Here is an 8,452-nt window from a genome sequence, read left to right as displayed (position 1 = left end):
GTATTTTTTTATGTTCTGACTCTGCATATTTTATTTTATATGTTATGGACATTTCCCCATGTCATTAAGTTAAGAAAAAGCATCAACAACTCATTCGGCATATATTTAGTGAGCTGTTTCCACGTGCAGTTTTCTAATTACTGGAGCTACATGAATGAATGAAGTAAAAACAAAAATCTCTGCCTTCATGAAGATTTTATTCTGGGAAAGGCAGGCAATAAACAAGAAAAATATAGTATATTAGACAGTGATGAGTGTTAAGCAAAATAAAATAGGAGGCTAAAAAGCACTGATCAGGGGAGTGAAAATTTCGAAGTTCAGTATGTGAGTAAAGTTCTAACTGAATCAATCAGCCATACATAGGAATATTGTATAATTCAATCATCCCTCCATGATTCAATATTTAGGTATTTCTATACTTTGACATTGTAATAAAACAAAGTAAAAACACTGTCACATGTCTTTGCCAGTGTCTCCAACTATTACCTTACAAAGGTTTCTTTTCTTTTTTTTTTTTTTAACAATTTTTTTTGAGACAGAGTCTCACTCCCGTCGACCCGTCTGGAATGCAGTGGCATGATCTAAAGGAAGTTCCCAATGACAATAAGACAGTTCACTCAAATGTTACCTCTAGGGGCAGAGAGTAATTCCTGCTGTAAATATCTTTTAAAATCTTAAAGTTATTGTTAAAAAGCCGGTAATGGTTAATACAGTAACAGAGATGTTGGCCGGGCGCGGTGGCTCAAGCCTGTAATCCCAGCACTTTGGGAGGCCGAGGCGGGCGGATCACAAGGTCAGGCGGTCGAGACCATCCTGGCTAACACAGTGAAACCCCGTCTCCACTTAAAAAAAATACAAAAAATTAGCCGGGCGAGATGGCGGCGCCTGTAGTCCCAGCTGCTCGGGAGGCTGAGGCAGGAGAATGGCGTGAACCCGGGAGGCGGAGCTTGCAGTGAGCTGAGATCCGGCCACTGCACTCCAGCTTGGGCGACAGAGCGAGACTCCGTCTCAAAAAAAAAAAAAAAAAAAAAGAAATTTCCTATCTAGAATTTCAAGCCTCCAGCTGTAAGCCTTATTCAGCAATCATTGATTTCATCACCAAAAAAGATAAAACCAGGAAATCAACTAACGGGGAGGGGAGATGGGCGAGATGGTGCCTGGTGAGTGATATTTTCCCCTGATGTCTCCAGGGCATCCAGATCCCAGGGCAGGGTCCTGCTCCCTTCCTTCTCTCCCTGCCCACAGAGATGCTCTCCTTTCCTTCTCCCTCTGCCTGGGGAGCTAGCCTGAGCACCACATTGAACTCCACCAGACCTCAAGAAAGAAATCAAGAATGGCAACTGAAATTTGTCACGCTTGAGGCAGCAGCTCCTGGAAGACCTATGAGTTTTGCTCAAGAAACTTTTGGGAACCAATAAAAATAAACTATAGTGGTGATTTTTTATTTTTTTATTTTTATTTTTTTTTTGAGCAGGAAAACATTGCCAGGAAACTTGAATGTTACTCTTCAAGTATGGTATGTAGGGGTTGTGTACAATAGGCGGCAAGACGGTGGGTACATTTATCTATGGACCACAGAGAATCCTCTTGATATATGATGTTACAAATTAGCAAAGGTTGGAGAATTTAAAAGATCAGTATATTGCACTGAAGAAAGGGAGGGAAGAGTCAGAAACTTTGCTACTGGTTGCCTTGGTGAGCAATAAAATTGATTTGGAGCATATGGAAACAGTAAAACCTTTTCAACCACTTATGGTTTTGCCAGGAAAATGGTTTTAGTAGCCAATTTATCTCAGCCAAGACAGGAGACTGTATCTTCCTGTATTTTCAGAAAGTTGCTAATGAAATCCTTGGAATCAAATTAAACAAAGCAGAAAAATAGAAAAGTCACAGAGGGTGGTGAAAGCAGATATTAGAAACTACAACCAGGCCCCTAGAACTGTTACTCTTCCTACAAGTTCTGTGTCTGCATTTGTGAATGCATTTTTTTTTAATTGATAGTTCTGGCTGCATCTCACCTCTGTGTGGGCCTCAGTTGCATTTTTCTTTTTTTTTTTTTTTTTTTTTTTGTATTGATAGTTCTGGCTGCACCTCACCTCTGCGTGGGCCTGAGCATGTTTGGAAACTTGTTTTACAGGCGACCATCCCTGTAGTTCAGTTAACACTTCCCTTTAGCTCACTTCATCATCAAGTGTTGCCTCCCAGGCCAAAGGCATCTCCCTGGACTGGTAAGAATTCAATTTGTGGATCACACCCTTTGAGTTCAAAATGGAAAGCCCGTTCTCTGGAATTAGGCTGCTTCATCCAAAAAGAATGCTGGCTCCCTTTTTATCCTCCCCTCTTTTCTCCTTCATGTAAATACACAAAATATTGAATGACTGCATGAAAGATGAAAAGTGTCCGAGTCTTCATCATCAGCCAGGATTCTGCTACAGCAGTTTCATCTTCCCACTTGAACTCATACATGGCAAGTCATACTTCAGAATGCAAGCATTTAAACACAGAATATATTTTACCTACAGGTCTTTTGCTATTTTGAGTTAAAATATATAAACCTGTGTCTAACTGAAAATGCTTGAAATAAAGCTGTAATCAAATTTCTGTGATTTTTTTTTAAAAGAGCCTAAATTGTTTACATCGTAGCTTGTAAAAATAGTATCTGACATTGTATTTTTACTATTGTGTGATGGTCACTATGTACTGTGTAACACTCAGGTTAAACGGCTTTATGAATTTTGATAAATGTTCACCCGTAGCTCCACATGTAATTTATCTTGCAAACTGTGTAAGAATATTCCTAGAGTGAGTTATGACAGATTGTTGGATCATTGCAGATCAAACCATACCTGATGTTCAGATATTTTTTCTTCCACAAATAAATTTATTTAAATGACTTTTTAAAAGTGACATAAACTAACTGGGTACACTGTAATAATGTATCTGCCTGAAAACTGATGTTTCTGCTGCTTTTCCCTTAACCTATTCTTCATGGTTACGTGTTAGTCATATACAGTATATGCCCTTGTTCATCTATAATTCAAGTGTATTCCTTTCTCTGGGCTAACATAGTTATTATTTTCTTCTATTTGTTTTCAGAAAAAAAAAATTTATTTCCTTACAATGAACTGAGCATGTTTATTTATTTTAGTAAGTTGTCCCTGTATAATTTTATTGTGCTACCTTTTTTTTACTATCCATGTCTTCAGAAAATATTATTTATGTAAGAAAGATGCTCATAATACTGATGTATCATTATATTAATCTTATTTGTAATCCAATCACTTTCTTCTATCATTTCTTAAAAAAGACTACACTAGAATTTTGTCACAAGTAAAGTTTGGTAGATCACCATCTTCTCACTGTTACTTTGTAACTGGGGGATTCTGAAATAACAATATTATTGTAGCTTCTATTATTTTTCTGTTAATCAAAGATACATTTAATTAATTCGATTTTTTTCCTTTTCATACTCAAGTTCTGCCACTCTTCTATTTTGCACTAGAAAGTTCTTAAAGAAAGCTGTTGACTGGATATAGTAAATAATTTAAAAATCAATGTTCAATATACAAAGTTTGTCTTAATATAAAAATCACCCAATTAAAAGTTGGCTAAAGATGGGAATGGGCATTTTACAGGAATAAATAAATCACAAATTACCCATAAACTTTTTTTTTTTTTTTTTGAGACAGAGTCTCACTCTGTCACCCAGGCTGGAGTGCAGTGGCACGAGCTCGGCTCACTGCAACCTCTGCCTCCCAGGTTCAGACAATTCTCATGCCTCAGGCTCTCGAGTAGCTGGGACTACAGGCACACACCACGACACCCGGATAATTTTTGTTTTTGTTTTTGCTTTTAGTAGAGACAGGGGTTCACCATGTCGGCCAGGCTGGTCTCGAACTGACCTCAAGTGATCCGCTGGCCTTGGCCTCCCACAGTGCTAGGATTACAGGCTTGAGCCACCAGACCTGGCCGACCTATAAACTCTTTTTTTATTATTATTATTCCTTGAAACTGCTCGTATTGCAGGTTTTTCAATTGAGGAGATTCTTTTTTTCTACAAAATTATTGTGTAAACTTGCTCAGTTTTCTGTCTTATTGCTAATAAACCTTACAGGCACACAGTTTGTAAAATAAACCCCTTAAGGGCTGAATGCGTACAGCATGCTGCAAGGTACAAGAAATAAGCTAAAAACGAGCATATAAACCTACATCTGGACCAACATGGTACTGAATGCTGGAGTCTGAGCAAAGAGTGATGAAAACAGTGAAGCTGGAAAAAAATGCTACTAATAATAATTTCTGAAAAGTCTATTAATGGAAACTTTTTCAAAACAGCCCAGGACACCAGAAAGACAATGTTCTGTATGGAAACACTGTAGGAAGCTACAGTTTTGCATTCATAAGGTACTGTGGCTCCTGTCTTATGGGACAGTAAAAGCTTACCACAATCTAGAGGTAGTTTTTACTCTAAGAAGGATGATTGTATTACTAGACTGTGCCATATAACATTATGCATGTGGTTCCCATACTAAATGTAGCCCAATGAGTCTGCTGCAACTTCGAAGAATCCGAACAAAAGCATAACCAAAGTTCAGGAATGAAAGCAAGGTAAGACTGGCCAGTTTAGCATGCAAGGCCAACATACAACCCTGAATGGAACCAAATCTCAACTGAAAGGAAAAGAAACATTTTCTGAGTTAGGAGACATTTGTGGAGATGCTCAGTACTGGAGAAGAGAAAACAAACAAACAAGCCAGAGAAAAAAAGATAAAAACACGTTACATTTGCATTTTGTCATTTTACAACTATCTGTTTCTAAAGTACTGTCTTCCAGCTATTTTAGTTGATCATCTAATAAAAGTATCTTATGCTTTAAGATTACAATGACGTTCTGGCCTAGACTACCCCCTCCAACAGCCCCCAAAAGTAAAGCTAATAAAACATGCTTTTGCTGAGATCTTCCTCATTCTACCATAAGGGCACCATCTCCCAACTGGTATCAGATGCTTCTCATGATTATTTTTTGTCACTTGCCAACAAGGCAGAAAATACCCTACTGAACGAAATCACTGGGAACATTCCAAGTTCAAAATAAAATGTTTAACTTATACATAATACAAGTTATGTACAAGATCAGGAGTGGGAAAAACCTGAAAAAATCCTGGAACACACATATGTATTTACGTGTGGGGAGAGAACACTTCAAATATCTACATGTTCTGCGCCATTAACTCAAATGTAGCTAAATGGCCACACCAAATTGCATGTGAATGTTAGAACCTCTTGGATAACCACTATAAATGCTTTTTTTTAAAAAAAAAAAAAAAAAGGAAAACGCAGAAGTAACTACCAACAGTGTCTGGGAAGAGAGACTAAGTTAACATATGTCACATGTATTGCAGGCAAGGCAGAGGCAGTTTTTTAAAGCTTTTGCACAGACTTCACATAATCTTAAAAAATATATATGTAGGCCTTCACAAGATTTGACTTGCTGAAATCCAAACAATTTTGACTCACGAAAAGTCATAAGACTTCAGCTGGGGGAAAAAAAAGCTCCAGCCTTAGACCAAAAAAAACCTGGAAGAGCATGATAATTAGATTAAACAAGCATGGCCAGGCTTGGAAACTGAATGTATTTTAAAGCAAAAGCTCAAAGGTGAGTCGGGAAGAGAACAACCTATTTGGTAACAAGGTGTACTATAATACCATGATATAAAAAAGGGTCTGGTAAAAATATACCTTTTACTAAAGCTTATGCAGTATACAAGTTCACTGGTCCATAAAAACTATGTTAGATTTGTGTTTTCTAGTTTGTTCAACTTGTATTCCAGCCACATTATTTACTTCTTGCCCACTTAAACAAAACCAAACAAAAACCAACCAACCAACAAAACTGCCGACAAAATATTAATTTCCAATAGTTTGTACATTCTGATTTTTTGTTTGTTTTACTGTGGCGTCTGCATTTCAAATCAGCACTTGCATTTAGATAGTGGGGTTTTAGAATAGTATCGCCTGGTATGAAAAGTTTTCCCAATAAACCACAAAAGCCTGTTCATTTTTTTCTCCTTTTTTGTCAACTTTTCGCTGCACTCAAGTCCTAGCAAAAAGATGGTAGAATACCACTGTTGCCGTAGATGATGTGACACTGGTTGAATTTGTGCTGGCGTTTGTGTAGCTTCCCTCGCTGTTTGTGTTTGATTCACTGGGGAACCTGGCTTTAACTGGCTCAAAGGATTGCTCCTACCGCACTGCAATGTGGCCGCGACCCTGCTTCTGGTGTGCAGGTAAAGGTAAGCCTGGTGGAATATATGATTCCATCATTTCGGACCAAAGTTACTGAAACCTGGACTGGTTGCCAGACCTATCTCCAACCTTCTTGGAATGCAGAAACATCTGGAACGACAGCGAGCATACTCTCTCCACACCTGTACATAGTTTCAGCTTCGACATCCCAAACCACATCGTAAATTTGGAGTGAAATTCTGTCCTGTAAGTTCAAGCATTGCTACATCCCCACCACCGTTCAACTGAAAGCTCTCTACGGCAGGCGCAGGCATGACCAGGGCAAGGACAGGGCCCATTCTCTCGTAAAATGTGTACTCTGCCTTACGTGTGCTAACGATTGTCCAGGAAGCACCATCATTTATGATCTCTTTATTTTGTTCTTTTGGGAATGGAGTGGCCTGCAATTGAATCACTCTTTTTTGAGAAAGGCACAAGTACATTCTTTCTGTATCCTTAAGGTGAAATGCACATTTATGGAGTTGTTACACAGGATCATCTGCATCCAACAATGTGGTCTGTTTATCAACTTTCCTAATTATCAACCTTGTGAATGCCATGCCAGTAACTGAGCACACAAGTTTGAGTGTTTGTCCATAATGAATGTAGCCATCTCAGACTGTGAATTCTTCTCCTTCTGATTCATCATCATCCAAGAGATTAATGTAAAATGCTCCCCATTGCTGTGAACTGGCATGAAAATTACCTCCTTCTACATGCAAGTATCTGGTACTAACTGTCTGGGATTGTAGTTGATTACACAGAGCCACCTTTGTTCCTGAGGCAATGCATAAGTCAGCGTTTTTCAATGACGGCTTCTTTTTGGAAGGTTTGGAGATGACTTTTATCCACTTGCTGAGGAACACACCAATGTCATCACTGTTGCCACAGAACATCTTTACAGACAACATGAAGGGCTTCTGCTTGTCTGAATCAGATATGTACAATGTTTTGGCTGTGCAACAGTTCTTTCCTTCCAAGTTTAGCTGCTGCATTTCTTGGTCACTATTTCCTATCCCAATAAATGCACACAGTGAAGACTCTTGTTCAGAACAACCATCGTGTTTCATATGTTCTTTTATTTTCTTCCATCCACTGCCCATAAGATATACACAAGGGGAAGGGCAAAAAAACCTTTTTTCATTTCCATATGACTTCTGAGCGACTTTTGCATGAAGGATAAGTACTATTTGATCCCCTCACTCTTTTAAATAATTTCACATAGCTTCCCTAGTAAGTCATTTAGGTGGAGGCTGCTCACCGAATTTCCTTTTAATCCATGCCATGGTACCTCAAGAACCTGTTAAGGTAAGTCACAGCTTGGAACACTTCGATGCATCTCAAAACACTTCAGGCAGTGTATCTGTATCATACTCCTTTCGTTTTGAGATCATAATTGTTCCAAAGAACTCGAATGCTTCCATTTGAATGATAGTCTCATAATTTCAATGACGTTCTGCAGGCTGTACAGGAAGCGTGGCAGCATCTGCTTCTGGGGAGTCTTCAGGGAGCTTTTACTCATGGCAGACAGCAAAGCAGGAGCAAGCAACTTACATCCCCATAAACTCTTAAATGATTAGTAATCACAGACCATGATAAAATACTAATTTTTATGTACTGGAACAACTGAAATTAAGAAGCCTGATAAGAGAAAGAAAATGCGACGTTACATGCCTCCGAATATGATTCAATAGGAAGTACACTGCACCACCTTTGAAGTATTCTTGCCAAAAAATAAAATAAAATAAAACTGAAAGAGCTTAAATCTAATCAACCTCTTCTTCTATCAGTTTAACTGAAATACACGTTAAAGTATACCATAAGGGTGCACTAAGCCAAACACAAAATGTGGGTAATTCTACAGGCAAATGACCTAGTTTTTTCTGCAAATACATGGAGTCGAGTGGGAAGAAGATATTGTGATAGATTTAAACTGTAAGAGTTAAAGAAAGAGGAAGGAAACATGAAAACTGGCTTAAGAGTCAAAGACGGGTTTATTTTGGAGAATAAACCTGAGAGGGGCTTCTGGATGATTTCAGTCAGGAACACTCTCTCTTATAGAGCAAGAGTATTTATTGGTGAAAGAGCTTATCACAGGCTTGGAATGTTTCTGTGTGGGGGAGAAGTTTATGGCAGGGTTGGAATATCTGTGGTCAGAGGGGAGGTT

The 8,452-nt window shown here is 38.5% G+C and overlaps 2 pseudogenes; one reads left to right on the top strand and one right to left on the bottom strand.

Moving 5' to 3' along the window:
* The first annotated feature begins 1,150 nt into the window (after nt 1-1,150).
* Nucleotides 1,151-1,998, top strand: LOC104678225 (annotated as a pseudogene).
* A 4,095-nt stretch (nt 1,999-6,093) lies between these two features.
* On the bottom strand, nt 6,094-7,571 carry LOC104659455 (annotated as a pseudogene).
* Between the last annotated feature and the right edge of the window lie 881 nt (nt 7,572-8,452).

This window comes from Rhinopithecus roxellana, chromosome 16 (assembly GCF_007565055.1).
Source record: "Rhinopithecus roxellana isolate Shanxi Qingling chromosome 16, ASM756505v1, whole genome shotgun sequence".
In the NCBI taxonomy this organism is placed as follows: domain Eukaryota; kingdom Metazoa; phylum Chordata; class Mammalia; order Primates; family Cercopithecidae; genus Rhinopithecus; species Rhinopithecus roxellana.
The sequence above is the reverse complement of the archived record's forward strand: the minus strand, read 5'-3'. Positions and strand labels throughout refer to the sequence as shown.